Here is a 22,209-nt window from a genome sequence, read left to right as displayed (position 1 = left end):
TCGTCTGCTACTTGGCGGCAAGTACAAAAAACACCGCCGAGTTGCGGCGCGAAGGGGAGTTAGCAAAGTAGCGCCGTAGAGATGGACGGTGAATTGCGTTGCGGCGGCGGTCTCGGCGTACTCGCCGCACAGTGATGGTGCTGAATGCGACGCTAAAGACCCTGTGGCCGGTCGTCACGGAAATAAGAGTTTAGCGGTAATTGTGCTGCATGAAGCGAACGCTTATTGCCCGAAGCCATCGCGTAGCGTGTCGCGTCTCCGTACTTGTGAGATGCGATCAGCGTCACGGGGAGAGGAATTGGCGGAGAAACGGCTGGCTCTCGATCGTAATCTCAACGCGTCAGTGGCGTTGGAAAGCTTTACCTCACCGTGTCACTTCTTCAGGTGCATAGACCTTAACGCTACCCTTGGTTACGTTTGCAAGCGGCCGCGCACGAAACGCGACTGCGAATCGCGTCAAGTGCAACGCTATGAGCGCGTACGTCTTATTATCAAAAGCGTCAAATGCGAAAGCAAAATAGGGAGATATTGTTTCCCGCCAGTACTTAAAGAAAAACAGACAAAGCTAAAAGTCCACTGTCAACAGAAGCATGTATTTCACAGTGTTGGCGTTTCACTTAATCTCAATAGGACATGGCACTCATCTTTTGCTTTGTGAACATTAACTAAGCCTGCCTGCAAGCAGACTTCACGGACTTTATATAAAAGCACCTCACGAATGCATGGCATAGAGTGGCAGGTACATAATTTCATTCAAATAAAAAAAGGCTTTCAATAATGCTATTTGATTTCAATGTTTGAAAAGGCCCTCAATCTCGTTAATTCTGTCTAACAATGAGCACACAGCACTTACCAAGGGCATATAGGCAGGTACACCACTCGTGTGATGCAAGTACGCACCAAAATGTGAGAGGTGAAACAAAATTTGTCATGCCCATCCCTACAATTCCTTTGCTGTAGGACAACAGTAATGCATCCACAGCAGCACCAGGCAGCTCCTTTCAATGCAGCAAGATTCCTTGTAAGAGGGCAATGTGTGATGTCAAGAAAGGTGAAGTCGGCTGGAAAAAGATATCTTCACATATGCTACTCAACATTGGGGAACGGGACGAATATAGAGGGGGATAATGAAGGTGGAGTGTGATGCCACATCACAAACAGGTAATGCAGTGTGCCAGACACTTGCTTTATTTGCTTCATGCAAGTTATCGGTTTGGTTTATTGGGGTTTAACGTCCCAAAGCGACTCAGGCTATGAGAGACGCCGTTGTGAAGGGCTCCGGAAATTTTGACCACCTGGGGTTCTTTAACGTGCATGCAAGTTATTATCATATCATGCACATACACGCGCATTATCTAGTGCGCATGTCATATTAAGCCTGAACATGGCTCTGGGTCAGGTCAAGGAGCTGAAGGATAATAAAAACAACGGTGAGTTAAGAAGGAAGAACAGCAACACAACAAGAAAAGCACAAGCATGCACAGCAGCAAGATAACACACAAAGGGAGCAATAAATGCAAGGCTAACATGACCCACAGTATTTGAGGGAGGCAGCATCACAGACAAGCAGTGGTATTCTAGCAAAAGGTCTCTTAATGCAGCATGATAACATTGGATGATGTGGATTGGTTTTGGCAAGCCCTGTGCACGCCATGAGCAATCTACAAGAGGCCTCAGTCATGTTTCTAGCCTGATGTGCAAGTGCATGACTTTCCCTCTGTGCACACTCCTGACCACATACATATCAGGGCCATTGTTGGTTTTCTTTGAGGGGTGGATCACAATGCCGTTAGGCAACATTTACACCATACACTGATGCAATAAAGACCCTGTGATGCCACTATTGCGCAAAGCAGGAGAGTAATGCTCAATGAAATGCGTTCACTCTCAAAGTACCTTCCTTTACTGTGAACTAAAATAGACAACCCTCTATGTACACTCAAAATATGATATCTACAGTTCAGTGAAGGGCATTCCAATAACAAAGGGCCTACCTGTACTGAGAACAAAGCTTGTGTACAGCTCAGAGATTATTTGTTCAAAGAAGCAGTTCAAAATTACCATGGTGAAGTGCGTTGGCAGGAAGGCTATTACAGCCCTTGGTTGGTAATAACTTTATTAGTCCCACTTCAGTGGATCAGGTGAGGGTTAGTGAAGGGGTGTTGAAGAGGTCGGCGACGGCCCTCAGGCCACTTTAGGTGACCAGGCACTGTTTGGCTGCAGCAACCTTCAAGGCCCAGGCCATGATGCAAAGGTGAAGCTCTGCCTGTGAGCTGCGCAGAGAAGCCTCCCATCGCTCCTGTGATTCCACCCCTTGGAAAGGAGGTTTCGGTTTGTTTGGGCAAGCCTGATATGAGCGTTTAAAATCCGCTCTGGTGCTCGAGCATAAGTGACAGGTTGGAGATTTCTCCCCTCTATGTATGTATTACACTCCACTGCATGAAAAAAAAAAAAAACAGAACACTTAAAATGCCTAGTGGTGTGTGCACATGGAGGGTAAATTGTTTTTTTGAGCATGATTAAGGCAGCTTGAAAAATGGTAAGCAAGTCTGATTCAGAGTTTCCACGAGGAGAGTGTTAAATAAATGAACAGAAGCTATTCACCACCAATATAATGATAGAACAGGCTGCAAAATGTTGATGAAATTGGAGTCATTGCAAGTGCCTGTGCATAAAATTTAAGCTCCCTGAAAAATTACCGTCTTGTACAGCTTTGCTGGCTAATTTCTCTGAAAGTTCTAGCAGAGGTATGAAACCAAACCAAGTCAGGTGGAAACAGGCTGCTATTCTTTTTTCACACTATAAGAATAATTTTTTTTTCCGACTACCACCAGGTAATATTATTAGTGCTGTATGGTATGTGATGGCATCGCAATTAGTGCTAAGAAGTTATTGGGTGCCATGTGCAGCCAGAAAAGAAAGGTACGGAAAGCCTGCACACACCACTGTCAAGGAGAGAGGCTGCCATTCAGCAGAAAACCCAGTGTTATCCAGCCGGCATTGCGTCAAAAGACAAGCTTTACGCGTGGATGTCCACAGTGCAAGTCACTGAAAAGAGGATTTGTAATCTGAATCACACGTCAGCACACGTCTGAAACTACTTCACTTTATAAAATAATAGATTTTACGTACAGAAAATTAATAAATTTCTTTCTGCCTTGAAACCCATGACCCCTGGATCGCCAGCCAGGCACGCTACCAACTAGACCGTGTAGGCACATTGACTTTGCTGAGGTACAAAGGGGGGGGGGGGTGATGTGTGGGTGCTGTTGGCTTAATTTGAAGCCTAGCAATGTAATTACTGCAGTGAACTAGAGATGTGGCAATTAGTGAGAAACTAATTACAATAACATTACATAGGTGAACTGCAGTGTGGAAGAGTTCAAAGACAAGAATTGGGAACCTGTGCTGAGGCAACTCTGATAAATGTGTGAACATGAATGAAGAACAGTGACTGTGTGTGTGAAGAGAAACCGCTGCAGGGAGCCATGAACACTGTTGTGTGATACCCATGAATGCTGAGCTTAAGTGTGCCCCTACATTTTTGGGGAGCGAGACAAGTTGCATTGCCTCTTAGGTGTTGCAATTTGCTCAAAAAAAGTGAGGTGTCTTTTACATGCAGAGTGAAAAGTTTGTGGAAGCCATTATTGGCAAAATAATTTATTTCCATCATTGAACTTCATGCATCCTAGAATTCATTATGCAGCCTAACTGCGAATCATTACCTAGTGCAACAATACACATTGACGAATATGTCTCGTCTACAAAGATAAGAATTTTTTTGGGACAGACTTATCTTTCATAACCGTTTGACAGTGGTGTACATGCACATTAGTGTTGCCTAGTTTGCAAACTTAAGTAGCCAGCTGAAGTAGCCACCTTTGCTAAACAGAAAAATGGCAGCACGGACACTGATACGGTCCAGTCACACTAAGGGTGCAGAGGGTAAACAGGTTGTCTAGGATTTGTCTTAAAATGACCAAACAGCAACCCCAACTTATATGAATGAAAAGTGCAAGGGGATGAGTCAATGAAAATGGGATCTAACACAGTTTCACTGGGAGGACAGGTGGGCAGTGACCTTCCATTCAAGGTTGCATTCAAGGTTGATAGCCCAGCACAGAAAAAGATCTTGGACCTCAAATCCTGGAAAGAGAAAAAGATCCCGAACCTGGGAAGACCGGCTGTGTAACCCAGAAAAATCAATAGCGTTTACTACTACTACTACTATTATGATCCATTTCCAGCTAACTTATTGAACCGAATCATGCCCTTCCAGCTACAAAATGCCATTTGGAGTTCCAGAAGAGGGCAAATATGGGCTGGTTGATACATGTTTTACGAATTGGAAAAACAGCGCAGTGAAAGACAACACAAAAGAAGGACAAAATGCCAGCGCTTAGAGCTTTATTATTGAAACACAAATTATGTCCAGCTGCATAATTTATACTTCCAGTTACCTTCAACTGAATTAATGTACAATTTGTAGGTTTTCGTCAGGGGTACAAATTTCAGCTAGAAGATGGGAATGGGTACACGTGTCAGAACGCTGGCCAGGCCTTGCATTTTCATCTGGGAAATTGACCGTGAAACAATTACATGACTTTTCCTTCAGGAAAAATACTTCACTGCTGTATAACTACGTGCAGCATGTGAAAGAAGCAGTCAAAAGCAAGCAGACAGAGGCAACCAAATGCCATGAGGCAAAGCATGTTGTGATCTCATCACGCAAACAGTGCCACACAAGACGTATTGCACCCTGAAGAACAGATGTTGTAAATGACTAGAGACACAGCGACCATGCTGTATGTTGAGCATGTTGTGGACTGCTGGCTCTCAACAAACACCAAAGCAAACAATGCATTGGTGAAAGCATGTCCAGTCAACACCCAGGTGCTGGAAGGAAAACATTTTGGTGCTTTCCTGTCCTTCACTGAACTTAAGCACCAAATAAAATGTGCGTTGTGTACAAGCAGAACACGTAGGGAGGCACCACACGAAGGGATGGCACTTCTTCACAATCACCAAAGCATGTGTTGAAGCATGCACTCAGCAAGTTGGCAGACGGTAGGCTGAAAACACTTGGGGCACTTCCTGACTCACACAAAACTGCAGCACCAGACAAAAATGATTTCTACTGTCATGGATATCACCAATATGGTCCTATTCAAAGAACAGCACCAAAATGATGAAGACTTCATCAGCTTTCTGGCAGTATGCTATCAAACTTGAAGCAGAGCAAATGTATGCTGATTACTTGTGGCATAGCTACACATGACAATCACGGCAGTGAGTGCAATTCTCGAAAGCAGCTGCTGATCATGCACTTCCTGTCTGTCAGGTAGAATCCAAATGGTGCTGTGTCCTCCTCCCTGCTGTAGATGTTGGTGCTCCTTCTGTTATCACCACCTGCCAGTGGTGTCATGGTCCTGCAGCTGAGTGTGGATGAATATGTTGTGTTGCACAGTGCAAGCTCCGCTGACCTTTGCAGAGAACTCTTGACCATGGCGTACCATGACCATGACACCTTTGCAGACACCTCATGTAATCGTTCAGGAACCCGGTATCACCACCCAGCTAGGCAGCCAGTCCAGCCGAGGGGTGAGCGAAGATGAATCTGGCATCATGGCTCCCGAGCACACGAGACCCCACGGTGAGAGTAGTCCACCACATCTGCATAAGATGCAAACCATCACCTGCACATTAATCAACGCTGTGCACTGAAATCTTCCAACGAGCTAGACATTGCGTTTCCAAATATGAGAAATTGTTGAAGCCTCAAGTTCAACTATTGTCTAGTTTTACGCACAAATGTAAAATACGCTGACTGCAAAATCAATCATTAGTATCAAAACGAAGTGTTGCCATATAGCTAGAGGTACTTGATGACACATTTCCCAAACTGACGGATACAAATAATTAATACACACTTTTTATACTCAAGAAAACCACCACAGAATGCACTGCAAGGAAGGGCACAAGTTGAACTGTTTATGACTACCATGAGTTTTTTAGTATATGCATGCTTTTTCATTTCGCACCAATTGAAATGAGGCTACCTTGACATTGCGGTCACTAAGAGAAATCCAAAGCCAGAGAACAACACTGCGTGTCACCCACACCTATCTCCACTGTCACCTGAAAAGTACAGACATGATTAATTTACATGTGGTTCTATTTACACTGTTCTTCCTTGCTCAATAAACTATATATAAATAGAGACAGATATCATTAGCCGCATGCAATCTTACTGCAGGCAAACATGCTATCCCTTCATGCCTGCCACAACACACTAAGCACGTGCTCACCAGTTTAACGATTTCCATGCGGGCAGCACATGGAGAGAGACTGCACATAAATGGGTCATGGATGGATCCCGCACAGATTCTTGTGAGCTGGAACCTTCACCGGCAGGAACACCACACCTGTAAATAAAATGTACAAGACTCATATATATTTGTTTTCCGTGTGCCCTTAGAGAAATAATTTTTTCCACCCTCCTACGGTAATTTCCACGTGACTGCTGCGTAACTGATGATGTAACACTGTTATGAAAATTTCAGCTTGAATAGCGAAATCACTTTAGTGTGCTTCATTAATAATGCTTAAGACAGGTTATAGTATTCTTTTACAATGTCACGCATTTTTTTTTTTTTTTCACACTTAAGGAAACGACGCCTTTCAGCTGATTTCACCGATGCTGCCTTTCACATTCATCAACACCAAACACAAAGAAATCGATCAACGTACTAGCATGCTAGGCTTTGTTTTCTCAACTTGGCGCTGTGTGCAAAAACTGAAACACAGTATGAAAAAAGCAACGCGAAGTGCCGAATACAAATTTCGGATTCTTGTTTTAAAGTCATCGCCAGCATGCATGCGAAAGGAATGAGAATGATGCTACACACACACGGATGTCTCGTCAAGAAGCCCGACACATTCCTGGAGTTTGTTGCTCGGCCGCGCGAACACCTCTCGTGTCATCCGCTCATCACGCGAGGCAAAGCCCATCCGTTCAGCGACGTTTCACAGCTGGCGATCGTCCCTCAGAGCTCGACAGTTCGGCACTGCTTCTCGCCGCAATGCATCCTTGCATAGCCACCACATATATGCCTCGTCAGATGATTGCACAGACGAGCTGTCTAGTCAGAGACAACTCGAAAGCATCGCGGTGACCTCGAAAGTCGCTCACCTTTCCCACTTCTAGGGTTTAACAAACGACGAATGAATGCAAGGAGCAGCAAATCGCAGCGCCGGCACCGCCATTCGAGCAATTTTCGCGCTTCACTAACCGCACGGACGGATGATTTCTCACCGCGAGCGAAGGGTTTGCAACGGGAGAGCAGTTAGCGCCCCCATGCGGCTGTACGCTTAAGCCTTCACTATTAACGCTCTCGAGGGTTGCTTATTTCAGATGAGCTCTTACAACGCGATATCATTACATTGTGCAATCAAAACAAGACTTTTGTAAGCTTAGTTTTGTCTTGAAATAAATACCCGTTAAAATGCGGCTACCTAACGCCGTATAAATCAGCATTTCACTAACTCATTTGCATGATTCGGGTACCTTTCGCCGGGCGAAATGATGGCGGCGAATTTCAGCCATTTTTTGCAATGGCGGCACAACGTAAACGTGATGAAACGTCATTCTGACATCACTCCAAAATGTGTGCCTATCACGTGATTTACGTGATATTGTTCCAACCAATCAGATTTTAGGAAGTTGCCATTTCCGGTGTGCAGCTATTTTCTCCGAATTGGCAAGTCGAGCGCAAGTGCTCTCGCACGGACCGCTTGTAGCTTCTTTTCCCTTCACAATCACATATATGTACCAGCCGGGCACCAAGAATAGCGCTACGAAAATGCATTTTCAGTGTCACGTCAAATCGACGTCACCGCGAAAAGTGCTCGCGTAACCGACCCTGATTGACACGCCCATTGACGGCGATTGACACTTCTGACAGCCAATCAGAGAGGCAATATGGCGCCGACAGGCGAATGTGAATATCGAGAATCGGGCCCCAGGTTGCGAGCGAGCTGAGTTGCCAGCTCCTAAGCTCGAAAAAGAGCCACAGAAATCCCAAAAGTAGCCAAAAAGTAGCCATCGTGTCGCCGAAGTGTCAAAAGTAGCCAAAAAAGCGCAAAAGCTGCAGAAAAGCGGCACCATAAGTGTAGAAGTCGCAAGAAGTTTATAATTCTTGCAGGATAGATGTAAATAGTTGATGCGATTAAGTTTGAAGTATAAAAGCATTGCTAATCAAAGAAAGAAAATACATGAACATCAGACGATGGATGGATCAGTGGATGGATGGATAGGAGCGCCTTCTTTGAAACGGAGTGGTGGCAATTATGTCACATCTCTGCATTTCAGCCACCGATCCTCCAATCGCTTTTTGCTAACTTAGAGAGGAACATAGAGTTAATATAGCTTAGGAAGAATGACTGTGCCTGCACCGACATCCGGATAATACCATCAAATTTGAGTATGAGGTATTCAATCGTTTCCACAGATCTACCACTCACTGCACATGTGTCGTCATCTTCGTTGATTTTTTTATGCGAAGCATATTACTAGAGCTACACTACAGCCCGTCGAGCGCGGCGGTGGAGCTACCATTGACCTTTAGCGTGACCAAGTGCACCACGTGACAACATGACGTCACAGCAGAGGAGAGATGGGCTGCCGGCTCGCGCGGTCGGCCGCGGCGGTGGAGGCTCCACATCCATAGAGTTTCTTACTATTACCTAGAGGGAAAGCTGGCGACGCTGCACTTCAGCCAACATGGACGCCCAAAGCATCATGGGGCGGTGAGCTACTTGTTGCGAGACAGTCGTAGTTTATCGAGAACACGGAGTGGCACTACTGAGATGTTTCATTCCGAAAACGCTGTTCGTGTGGGCGCAGACGACTTTCACGCGAACGCAGTGTGCAAAAACCATAGTAGTAGAAACGCATAGACACACGACGCCAATAAAAGGTTTCACTTTTTCGAAATGCCATTAAAAAACTTCTTGAAGTATCTAAGCAACAACATTTTTTTTGAAAACATATTTACTTTTAAAAATGTGGCTGTTAATTACGAAATATTAGCTTTTATAGTGTTCAATGCTTGGCCAATAGGAGAGCGAGTCGTCTCTTATTTTGGGCAAACTTTGCACTTAAATGCTTTTCTGCTCGTTTGTTGCAATCATTAGACAAGATTTTCAATGTTAGGACGTTTGTAGTTATCAAACAGCTTTATTTCTTGATTATTTTTTGGCCAAAAGTTGCAGTTCCGCAACAAGTAGCTCACCGCCCCATGATGCTTTGAGCGCCCATGGTGGCTGAAGTGGTCTCGAGGGGTCTCCATGCAAACTCCCATAGACGGGCTGCCAGCTTTCCCTCTAGGTAATAGTAAGAAACTCTATGTCCACATCAGAGGCGCTGCAGCTGACCACGTGACGCTACAGCAGCGGTATAAAGCTGAGCTTGCCTTGTTGCTGCGACGCCCGTCTTTTCTTTCCTTTTTCTCTTTCCTCTGAACTTTAACTCTCCTCTATCTGCACGTGGCAGCGGTGGTGGCTCGGCTGGAGCCAGTTGGCAGGCCCGTGCAATTTCCTTTTCATTCTTCTCTCACCAGTCACAACAACAACAACAACTCCGGGCACTTTATGTTGTCTGTGGCATTCGGATTGCAGCCTTCGGGCTGCGGCCATGTATCTGTATTTTTCAGCCAGCGTCCGCTCCGGCGGACGCGGTTGTTGCGACGCGCGTCTTTACTCTGTCTTTTACTCTATCCCCTTATCTTTCAACTCTCTTCTATCTGCACGTGGCAGCGGTGGTGGCTCGGCCTGAGCCAGTTGGTAGGCCCGTGCATTTTCCTTTTCATCCTTCTGTCAGTCGCAGCCACCATCTCCGGGCACTTACGAGGCGGCCAGGTGTTGGGATGCCGTCTAGAAGCAGGGCTGATTTGAACGAGAAGCGAAAGCTTCAGCGTGCCACAGAGACCGATGAAGAGCAGGATGAACGTCAACCAAGGAAAGCCATGTATTACCAAGCCTAGCCATCAATATGCTTCGCATCTGACTAGGCTTAACCTTAGCTAAGCCTCAGCCATTTTTTTTTTATAGCTGCGCGTTCTCCCTGACCTAGCTTCAAAGAGTAGGACTGCCTCTTGAGTCATCATTGAAAAATTCTTTTTTGATCTGCCTTTTCCAGTATCGATATAGTTCTACGCTATGCTTCTAACTTCCGCGTTTTTAACCTGTCGTTTAATGCTCTTTCTTTCTCCGTCCTCTTGACCGGCATACTTACTGGCTAGTTTTCTAGTTCTTTTCCGCCACTGTGAGTCAACGCACTTTCTGTATAAATATTTAAATATCTTAGCTGCCCACCTGTTATCGTCCAATTTCCTTAGGCGTTCTTCATATAGTATTTTACTCTTATCTTCCCGTGCTTCGGACGATGCCCAGCCCATATCCCCTTGTACTTTCTCGTTTGTGGTTTTGCCGTGGGCACCTAGTGCTAATCATCCAACAGCTCTCTGATTTACGTCTAATCTCGCCTGAACTTCTGCCCTTAGCACAGAACCGCATTCCGGAAAGTAAGCCCTGGCACCATTATTCCTTTTCAAATACCTCTCAGTACTTCATATTTGTTGTACCCCCATAATGCCCTATGTTTCATTATCCCGGCGTCTATTCGTCCTTTTGCCCTAAGAGACTGTTCATGCTTTTCCGTGTATATCTGCCCTTCGTTTAGCCATATCCTGAGGTATATTTGTATTCGGCCACTTTGGATTTTCGTGGCCTTGTACTGTAAGCACCTGATCAGTTGCGCCTGACTTAGTTGCGCTAAAACTGAATCCTAGAGCGTCTCCTTCGTCTCCACAACAATTAACCAAAGTTTGTAAATCTTCCTGGCTATCTGCTAACAGTATACAATATCGTCCGCATGTATTAAACCCGGGAGCCGCTGCTCAACTATATTTCCGCCCAATCTGTGCGACAGATTATAACCTAGATTACTTTATTGTTGACTTCTTTCCATATTTATCACATAAAACATGAACAGCAGCGGTGATAGAGGACAACCTTGCCTTAATCCTTTGTGTACCCCCACAGTTGTAATTTTTATCCCTTCCCATGTAATTTCAACTTTATTATCTCGGTATTTCCTGTAGAAAATCAATTACCTCATGACCGATATTTGCATCTTTTAATATGCTCCACATGAGTTCCCTGTTCACTTTATCGTATGCACCGCTCATGTCCAGAAAGGCTAAATACAGAGGTCTGTGTTCCGCCTTAGCTATCTCTATGCAATGGATAAGCACGAACAGGCTATCATCTAAGCGCCTACCCCTTCTGAACCCATTCTGAAGTTCTCCGAGTATCCTATTACCTTCTACCCATGACTGCATTTTTAATTTCACCGCCTGCATTGCCAGCCCTGCATTGCCAGGTGTTATCGTAATCGAACGGAAGGATTTTATGTTCATCTTATCCCCTTTCCCTTTATAAATCAAATTCATTTTACTCTGTCGCCAGCTGTGCGGAATTTGCTTATTTGTTATGACTGTCTCCAATGCTTTTATCAGCGTTTCCTTGCTTCTTGGGCCAAGTTCATTAATCAGCTTAATTGGAATTTCGTCTATCCCTGCGGATGTGGTTTTAGGACTATTTGCTTCCGCCTTCTTCCAGTTAAGACTAGTCAGTTCTAAGCTGTTCTCTATTGTGCTGTCCTGTATTGCTCCCTCACTTGGGGAGATTACCCTATTGTCGTTGCTAAAAGACGCAGCTATAACTGACGTAATGTGGTTCACAGCATCGTCTCCCTCTAAACATTTTCCCTCAGCATCTTTAATCTGTTCCAGCTTTCTTTGATTTGTTTTTCCCAGCCAGCTTATATGGTTCCAGAATTTTCTTGGCCCCTCTTTATTTGCATCGCGAACTTCAGCCAACCATTGATCAGAGGACTGCTTTATTTTAGCCTGGACGAAGACCTGAACTTGCTGTTTCTTTCGTCGATAAGATTCCCATTTTTCGCCTATTTCCTCTTCAGATAACTGCGCCCTCTTTGCTTCTCTGTGTTCCCTTGAAGCCACCCGTCGTTGTTCGATGGCCTCCTTAATTTCCATATTCCACCAGCTTCGTGGCTTCCTCTTTCCTCTCCAGCGGTTTACTCCTTTCACTTGTTTCATTTTTGTAGTGATGAGTAGTTCTAACTGATTATAATTCCACTTTTCCATGGGACGTTTCTCGATTGCTTCCTCTATGTCGGCTGCTATTAGCGCTATTTGTTCGTCGTTTAATTTTGCGTTGTCTTTTTTACTTCGCTGCATTTCTCTTTTGACTAGGTAGACTATGTTTATGATCACTTCCTAGGCTGTACTTCCCCTCTTCATCTATTTCTATAATGGTTGTCTGTCTGTTACGGGATTCCCACGTGATTTATTCCTCACATTTAGTTTCTCTATTGACAATAACTATAGTTGTGCCGCTCACAGAAGTCTAGCATTAACTTCCCGTTACAATCCGTGTATCCATCCAGGTCCTCGATGTGGCCATTCATGTCTCCAAGCAGAATAATATCGGCACCGTCTCCAGACTGCTTTATATCGTCATTGAGGCACTTAACTAGATTCTTGTTTTCTTGTCTGCATTTGTCCCCGGTCCCTAAATAAACTACCCCTAGCTATGTCATTTTACCAGCAATTGTACCTGATACCCAGACATGTTCTTTGCAAGTTGATTTTATTTTTTGCCAATTTGTTCCTTGATGTATCAGCATACCTACACCTCCTCCCTTCTTCTCCGTTGTTGTTCTGTTGCACCCTTCCCAGACATAGCCATCGATTAAAGGTCGATCTTCTAGATCCCTCAGATGTGTCTCGCATAAAGCGTACACACCAACTTCTTCGTCCCTTAACTGCTGTTCTATTTCTAGCCATTTCGCTCTCTTTCTGCCCCCTTCCATGTTTATGTAACTGATCCTGGCGTTAAATTTATTTTTCGTAGTTTTCTTTCTGGGCCTCTTAGTAGCCATTTTGTTGGACTCAACCGCCATTGTTACATTTACTACTTCGCTTCTACCCACCCCTACGCCCTGAGCCATCGTGGACTCCCTAAAAAAGCTACCGCTCGGCCTCCCTGGCGCCAGCCTATCTCTTCTCATACCATTCTACTGAAATGGGTGCCATCTCGTCTAAAGCCTCTGCCCAAGCCTGCCCTGTGCACTTCCTTGTTTATGTCTACCACCTCAAAGCGTCTCTCGAGGCTTAACGTCCTTATCTCTTGATTAAGATTCACAACATCGTTAGCAACCTCTCCATTCCTTCCTTGTACCTCCGGCACTGTGCACACCACGATCTGCGCTTGCTGTGCTATCGCCCAGAATTCCCTCAGATAATCTTTTCACTACTTGTGCGGCGTCTCCATTCAGGACATCATTTAGCTCCACTGCTACCACTACCAAGTTACACCTTGCAAGATTCTCCGAAAGTTCACTTTTTGTCTCTCTCAGTACCTCGTCCATTGTCCTCCCTGGGAATACCCCGACTGCTACCCGCCTATCACCCTTTACAAACTCCAGTATAGCTCTTTTGCAGCGCCTCATGTTTGAGTCACCAGCGATAAGCACTAGGGTACTCTCCCCCTCCCTCCTAACTGCCGGATCTTGCTGCCTCTTATCAGTGACTGTGACCTCATTCCTTGGGTTTAGCTTGTTCTCCTTCTCTCTATCGCCACTAGACTTTCTAGCTGCCACCTGTTCCTGTCTACACTTGTCTGACTTACTTTCTTATCACTGTCCATGCCAGTGCAAGCCCCATCCACGTGGCTGGCGCTGGAATGTCCGCCAATGTGGCTTCCAATGGTGATGATGATATGCGAAATGCGCAACGCCATCTCTCAGCGCTCCGAGAACTAAGTCCTTCTTGTTGGTTCGGTACAGAAAACGAAACCGCGGCCCAGCGTTGGGTTAAAACGGCTGCGCTTCGTATGAAAAGTGAATGCGCCGATGCACTCTTGCGCTACGCTGTCCACTATGCAAAGACACTACGATGCGTGCCAGAACCAGGTGAGTTCCAGCTTTTCGCTTTTCTATTTTTTTTTTTTCACTCTGTCCCAGCGTTCACCAAATGCGGTGCGATCGATGTATCATGTGTCAGCCCGCCGATCAGTGCACAGGTTTCGTTTTCTGCGCTGATTTTTAAGAAAGCTTTCTAGGTGATTTGCGCTTTAATTCAGGTAAGGACCACAACCTTTGTTGTCTCTGATCGAAATTAGAAGCCGATTTCGTGCATTTATTAACTCTCCTATAGCGCATAGTCGGTCGGACGAGAATTATGCAAAGTTTTAGCGGCCTGCGCCCGTGTTCCTCAAGCGTGTACTCCATTCGCGAAGATGCGCGTACATTAATGTGCAGGCAAATAGTGCCGTGGCGCTCTAAGTGCACTCGAAGAACCACACACCGATTACTGCTTAGTCTGCAATGTGTTCAGTTAATTTTTATCCCGTGTTCAATTAGTTTTAGAAGGGCTCGCAAGCTCTCTGGATCATGCGGTTCTTCCGAGCACCGAACATTAGAATAGTGTTATAAAAATGTTATGCAAGTTGGAGTAATGTTACATGTTGCATTGTAACTTTACCTTAACATTACAAATTAACATATAACGCTATAAGCTATATAAGAAACGTTACTTTCACGTTCTAAACAAACATTGTTTTAATATAATCTTATAAATTTTATTATAATGCTAGAGTCGCAACTATAAAACAACATTGCAAATATATTTCGAGCACGGATTTCCAGACATTTTCTCACTGTTCTTAGAGTAAATATGTTTTTCAACTAACAGTGCCTTGTAACCGTGCACATCTCTTAGATAGCACTCGCTATAGATTACATGAAGATCCCCATTATTTTGTCACAAAACTTTAGTTATTACCCATTCCCCACTATCGCTCATGGGACATCCCGCAGTAGTGAATATATAAGCTCGACGGCACGATATCCGTTTGGAGGTGAGTGAATACGAGTTGCATGTTGTGCTGTGGTGTAGTGGAGAAGGTGTCGCTCTTGTTGGTTCTTGCAAAGTGTTGTGAGTTTGATGCCGTCACCAATGGCAGGCCTGCATGCTTGTGCGGGGCTGCTTTACCATTTTCGAGAAAGTTCCATTTATGTTGTTTACATGTTTCATGAATGTTTGGGGAAGGTCATTCGAACATTTATATGTAACATTACAAAAAATTAGAAAAAAGGACATTAAGTACATTGAAATAACATTTGAGCATAACAAAAATGCAACATCCACACACTCTTTTCTTATAATGTTGCGCGATCGAGCGATATATCTTGTGCGCGTTTAATCGTCTTTGTGAAGCAATATACCCTATACGTACAAAAAATGAGGTGCGAATGCTTTATTTTTTTAGGATTCCTACATTCGATATGTGTGGCGATGACAGTCTGTGAAAAAAAAAGGATAATGTATAGCTACTTTATTGGGAAGGAGGGACGCCTTTCCGAACTAGTAAGTTCGTGCGACAGTGTTCTGAAAACGCTTCAGGCTGTCTGATTTTATTATCTTTCTGACAAGCTCCAACAGCTTGCTTCGCAACAACGCCATTTGTCCAGGTTTGGGAACAAGCGAATTAAGTGTTGGAAGCAACCGAACATGCGAATTTCACCCCTGCACACACAGCTTGACCAACGTATCGAGTCCGTGCATGCACCTACAGCTGTAGCACCTTTCTCTAATCGAGCCGACGCGGTGGCTCAGTGCTTATGGCGCTCGGCTGCTGACCCGAAAGCGCGAGTTCGATCCCGGCTCGATGGAGGAGTTCGATGGAGGAGAAATTATAGAGGCCCGTGTGCTGTGCGATGTCAGTGCACGTTAAAGAACCCCAGGTGGTCGAAATTACCGGAGCCCTTCACTACGGCGTGCGTCATAGCCTGAGTCGCTTTGGGACGTTAAACCCACGGAAACCAATAAACCAACTTAGTTTAAAGCGCGACTGAGGCTTCCACCGTCCCAGTTGTTAGTGGCGGCATGGCTCTGAGGTTGCTTTCTGGTTATTAATTGGCTACTTACTTTGTGCTTGGCGCATGATGGCCTTAGCTGCCTATGTGCCATTAAACCCAACACAACACAGTTTGCTACTTACTAAACACAGTGTGTTGGTTTATAAAAAAAAATACTCAGAAATGCCTTCCATCCTGTTCTTATCGTCCCTTTTATCTGCAGCTATTTATATTCAGTTATTGCATTTTATGTTACCGCATTTTCAATTTTGTTTACTTTTTCTGGAAGTGCAGCATGTGCACAAATACAGTGCAGCCACGAATATAATCCGAGTTTGGCCCCGCCGTGGTGGCTCAGTGCTTATGGCGCTCGGCTGCTGACCCGAAAGCGCGAGTTCGATCCCGGCTCGACGGAGGATTTCGATGGAGGCGAAATTATAGAGGCCCGTGTACTATTCGGTGTCAGTGCACGTTAAAGAACCCCAGGTGGTCGAAATTTCCGGAGCCCTTCACTACGGCATCCCTTATAGCCTGTGTCGCTTTTGCACGTTAAACCCCCAAAACCAAACCATATAATCTAGCGCGCGCTTCATAGCAGGGGGGAATAAAGATCCGCGCTACCGTCAGTGCTGTTATTGAAACAGGTTGGGAGATCGTGATTTCTTCCTTGCGCAACTTTTTTCCTGGCTTTTCTCGCAACATATTGTTGCAAAATAAGGATATAGTTCGATTCAATATCGCAAGTATACGATATCGGAAAAAAAACTGCGTCTTTCCTAACAATATTTTATTTTATTTATGTTATTTATTTGTACCTAACAGGCCCTGAAGAGCATTGGGTGAGGGGGATATCGAAAAAGGAATATGTAGAAGTAATAAACCATAATAGCGGTACAACGGACGCGGTACAAGGCAAATACACGATAGGAACACGAAGTTGATACAAAAGGGAGTTAAAATATAAATGTGCCTACTTTCCTCTTCATAATATCGATTGATAACATTGCAAGATGCGGTTTCAACAAATTGAAGCGAAAATCAACCGGCGCCGGGCTCTGAAACTGTGACGTTGAAAACCGCGGATGTGCATTACACATCAGTAAAGGAATGTCATTACTCAGCTGGTCAAGGGTCTTGTGTGATTACACTGCAATGCACGAAGCTACTGGCATCAGCTCAAACGAAAATTCGCACTGTCACAGAAGTTTGTGAACACACCTGTGCGCTCAGCGCAAAATAATCACTCGCTAGCCCCTACCAGATGAAATCGCGTCCACCTGAAAATAAAATAGCCATGATAATGCGCGTTGCTTGAACCGGTACCGTGAAAGTACGCATAGAAAACGATGCGCCAGCTCGACAAGCTCGACCGAACTACACTTCACTGTAACCGAACCAAGATGGAAACCAGAAGCTGTGGGCGTGGTGTTGCCAGACCGCCAAGCAATTTCGCATATCGTCTAGTGAAAGTGTAGGAAAAGTAACCAGAAGAGATTTTCCTCTCTGCAGAGGAGAAATGATTTGTGTTCCTAAGCCACTGCAATAACAATATGATTTCCCATATAAATATGGCGTGCGTGGCATTGTTTTTTGCACGAAATTTTTTCACTGCTCTGTGAACAAGCGCATGATTTCATGCGCCTATTTCTTTTCCCATTTTTCTCTTGTGATCTTTTTTCCAGCTCTCTATTGCAAAGACAGGCTGATCGCCAAGTGCAGTACCGTATTGAAGGCGTAGAAAGCACAGCCTTGGCCAAAGTTTTCCAGTTCACATTGGTTGCTTCTCAGCCACTTATGGATTCCCTGAAGCTCTATATCGCTGTACGATACGATGATCCTTGGTCATCACGTTTCAAAACTTTTTGTTCCTCCCCGTTCCCCACTAATCGGCTAAAAGGAAACCATGTGCCCTGAAAAATTTGAACCAGGACTGTAGTTCTTAGTCTCGGCGGGCTAGCATGTGCGGCCGATCAGCGCGCTTTGAACCAGCAGTCAACTGAGGACACAAGGTATATGTAACAAGTCATTTCCCTATTTACCTGAGACGCATTCAGTGAATGGAGATACGACATTTCTTATTGCTAGTTCTTGCTACATATCAGCATTGCATAGCGGAGTTGGAGTTTCGGAGTGTCGGCTAGGAGAACAAGTCCGGCGACCATTAAGTGAACACAGGAGCGAGAAGTATTTTAAATCTAGGACAAGATTACAGGTAAATTTTCAACCCCAGAACAATAGTGTTCACTTGTGGCATTTTGACTCACTCAGGCAAATATGCACTCGAATCATTGGCGAAAAAATAGGTCCGTTATTAAGTCCTAGCTTCGAATTCAAACGTAGCCAGGTTCAAATTTTTGTCGCCAAGAGAAAAATTCAACGAGACTGGCCAGCGGTGCGGACGTGCGTCGCATGTGCTCCCGCCAAGCAGCTGTTTTTCGGCGTTCAACTTGGGCCTGCGGGCTGGAAACCTCGCGAACGGATCCGGATTGTCACTCCGTGCAAAAGGACATCGGATTTCTGGCAAACGGTGGACTATCTCGCATTTCATGGGACTTTTCACCTTTCGGACGCGTGAGAGCTAGCTAGGCCTAACGCCCAGACCTATAGCGTAGCTATATCGACGGGAGCCGGGCCCTGGGGCGGCCCTGTGACCACCACGATGATGAACGCCGTCGACGGAGACGAACTAGCCCCCTCGGATTTGAGAACGGTAAGTGGCAGACCGTTCTTAGCATGCACGACCGCATGACAAAAAAAAAGGCGGGAAGCCCGCGAACGTCAGCGGAAACGCTGCCGGGAACTTCGGCGGGAACGCTGGCGAGAACAGCGCCGGGGAGAAGAAATCGACTGCCACTCAGAAAAAGAGGCAAGATCCGAACATCAGAAAAAGGACACCGATGCCGAAGCTCACGGAGAGCGACTATAAAATGATCTTCAGGCCCAGAGGCTGGAATTTGAACGATTACGTGCCACGTCACCTACTGCAGGCCACCTGCGCGGCTGCGCAACTACCATGTGGAGACGTCCTGGACGAAGACAGTTCAAGAATGAACTCCGTGAACAACACACACTCGATCCGCACACCGAATCGCCAACGCGCGAGCACCTACGTGGGGATCAAGACGATAGTTATCGGGGAGAAGACCCTCGCCATGGCACCCTACGTCGCGACTCCCGACAACGCCATTAAGGGCGTCGTATACAACGCGTATGATATCGGAACACCGGAAGAAGCTGTCAAGGATTCATCAATTCGTGTTTAATTATTAGTTCTTGTAATGTTCAATACTCGGCTAATAGGAGAGCTAGCCATCTCTTATTTAGAGTAAATTTTTCATTGACATGCTTTTCTACTCGTTTGTTGCATTTACAGACAGGATATTGAATGTTAGGGCATTCTTGAGTATCGAACAGCGTTATTTTTGCATTATTTTTTCGCCCAAAGTTGCGGTTCTGCAGTTGGTAGCTCACCGGCCTATATGGTGCTTTTGAGCGCCCATGGTGGCTGAAGTGGTCTTGAGGGGGCTCCACGCAAACTCCCATAGAAGGGGAGCCAGCTTTCCCTCTAGGTAATAGTAAGAAACTCTATGGCTGGAACGACTGGGGAAAAACTTGGGGGTGAAAAGTAGGCTTAGCGCCCATAAGAATACGTGGAAGCAGAAGTTTCAACGCAGTTTTCTGATTTCGCAGTGCACCTGTGATGTCGTCCCTTCGTGAAGAACAACGAAATTGATCCCAGAACAGCTTCTGAAAGTACGAAGCGTCATTTCAAAGCGGACGTATTTTAAAAAATCGCGTTACGTGCGCGTGGGGATGACTGCCGGCTGGGGCCACCGTTTTTAGATAAGGACACTCGGAAAATTTGCTCCGGTGATTCGGCCCTTTCTGTCGCCGCTTTAATCTCAGATATGATGCCTCAATCTCAAAGAGACGCGAGCGCCATCTCTAGGGTGGTGATGGTGGTGACCATCGAGTATCTATTTATAGAGGGAAAGCTGGCGCCCCGTCCATGGGAGCTTGCATGGGGCTTCCTCAAGACCACTTTAGCCACCTTAGGCGCTCTAAGCATCATGGGCAGGTGCGATATCGACTGCAGAACAACTTTTGGCCAAAAAGTAATAGAAAAATAAACGTTGTTAAATCAAGAATGCCCTAACATTCAATATCGTGTATAAATTACAACAAACGAGCAGATAAAAATGTAAATTCAAAGTTTTCCCAAAATAAGAGATGGCTTGCTCTTCTATTGGCCAAGTATTGCACACTACACAAACTAATATTTCGGGCTTAACAGGCACACTTCTAAAAAGAAATATATTTTCAAAAAAAATTTTGTTTCTCAAACAATACATGAGGTTTTTTTTAATGGCATTTCGGAAAAGAGAAGCCTTTTATTGGCGTCATGTGCTGTTGCGTTTTCGCTACTACGGCATGCGAAGGTACGGGGTTGAGTAGAGAATTCTACTCGTTACAAAGGCATGTGCCAGCCCAAGGGGTAGGGGTAGGGCGGCAGTATACACTATGTACAAATACAGGGTATTAAAATGAATGTGGGGTGCTGCGCAACGCAAGGTTGCCGAGAGTACGCGGTGCGCGGGCGTGCGAATTGCGAGGGGTAGCGGCCGATTGCGGCCCACGCGATGACTTTCAGGCCGGCACAGATGCGTTGCCCTGCGCTAGTGAGAGCATCGCGCGGGGCCATTGCTCGTGAGGGAGCATCAGAGCACGCGCACACTCACTTGGTCGTCGCAGGCCGGCCGCTCAAAGGTAAATGCTGAAATGCCGCGCGCGTGCCCTGTCCTGTCCCGAAAGAAAGGAAAAAACGGACAAAAACACACGCTCGCGGCTCACTGTAAAGATAAGCTGGGGGGGGGGCAGCTGTAAAGCGTCCGAAGGTAGCGCATGCGGAGCGTTTTGTCACTGCGGGTAACTACCTGGCGCGGAACAGACGGGACGTCAAGCCAGACTGTTCGAAGTACACACAAAGGCTCACCAGAGTCCGCTCAGGGGTGCGCGCTGTCCTGCAGCCACAGGAGCGCCGATACACTGTCCGGAATGAGTCCCTGCGCCCTTTAAGCCGCAAGCATGCCGCGACGCGGTTGGGCGAACGCGGTACAGCGGAGCAGCAAGTGCTCCAGTGTTTAAACTGCACCACAATCGCCACACACGTCGCTTGTAGCTAGTCCGTGGCGCACCCGTCTGTCCCCGGGCCACACACGCGCACGGAGGATCATCGCGCGCTGCAGCCGTGTCAGGGAGCGGCCACTGATGCTGTTGATGCGCTCCCCTCGTGTGATGCGCTGGTCGGGGTGCTGCTGTCGGAGGTGGTCGTAGATGACGGCTCGCACGTCCTCCAGTGCCAGAGGGAGATCGGTAGGAGGTAACTGATGTGCGGTTGTCGCGAGTTCGTCGGCTTGCTCGTTGCCCGCAATTCCGCAGTGGCCGAACACCCACTGTGCACGAATGGCGCAGCCGTGCTGCGCCAGTCGCTCGAAGCGCGCGCGGATTTCACACAACAGAGGGGTACCGCGGCTGAGGGTTTGCAGGCGGCTGAGGGCGGCGCGGGTGTCGCATAGCAGAGCACATCTCGGCGCCGGTGGAGCAAGGGAGTGGAGCAAGTCGAGCCTGTAGTGCTTGAGCCCGCATTCCGCTGGCCTCCGGAAACCAGCGCTGCGCGCCCGCCATTGCGCAAAACAAGCCCGGACTTGCCGACATGCCGCGGCTTGCAACATGAGTCATCCTGGCTCCCGGCGCAGACCCTTCCTCCTCCTCCTCACTAGCGTTGGCTCGAGACTCATACGACGCTTCGCCGGCAGCCCTTCCCAGGCTGCAAACCTTCAACGGCCGAGCTCCTCTCGACCATTCGTCCAATTCGAACGGTGGCCATTGGCGTGACCTGATTGGAGTGTTCGAACGGCTGGCTGCCGCAACGGTCACCGGCGGTTATAAAACAGAGCCGCGTTGAGCCGGAGCAGCAGACGGGTAGCAGACGAGCCATCACGCCAGAAAGACGAGCTCCGCAGGGCATCGCCATACTCCTTTGTGCTCTCGGCCCTTCTGCCTATTATGTAAAGCCCTTGTACATACTGTACGTAAACGTCCGTTGACTCACCGTCGCCTTGACCGTTTTTTCGCTCAGTTCTGCGGAACAGTGGCAGCAGGCTGAGATGCTCCAGACCCAAAGTGTCGTGAGTAGGCTCGGA

The 22,209-nt window shown here is 46.5% G+C and overlaps 1 long non-coding RNA gene across 8 annotated transcripts; it reads right to left on the bottom strand.

The window, feature by feature from the left end:
* Window positions 1-4,390: 4,390 nt before the first annotated feature.
* On the bottom strand, window positions 4,391-7,879 carry LOC149353081 (uncharacterized). 8 transcript variants are annotated; one of them, XR_016290904.1, is made up of 4 exons: window positions 6,909-7,540; window positions 6,309-6,425; window positions 6,060-6,138; window positions 4,391-5,673 (listed from the first exon to the last, which is right to left on the bottom strand). It is a non-coding gene; the product is annotated as an uncharacterized LOC149353081 (long non-coding RNA). The 8 variants fall into 8 exon arrangements; XR_016290900.1 differs by lacking the exon at window positions 6,060-6,138 and having other exon boundaries at window positions 4,391-5,429; window positions 5,484-5,673; XR_016290901.1 differs by lacking the exon at window positions 6,060-6,138 and having other exon boundaries at window positions 6,909-7,089; window positions 7,193-7,540.
* Window positions 7,880-22,209: the final 14,330 nt, after the last annotated feature.

The sequence above is a fragment of the Amblyomma mixtum genome, chromosome 3 (genome assembly GCF_055824585.1).
Source record: "Amblyomma mixtum isolate Tamu chromosome 3, ASM5582458v1, whole genome shotgun sequence".
Classification (NCBI taxonomy): Eukaryota; Metazoa; Arthropoda; class Arachnida; order Ixodida; family Ixodidae; genus Amblyomma; species Amblyomma mixtum.
Note: the sequence above shows the minus strand (reverse complement) of the source record. Positions and strands in the feature narration are given on the sequence as shown.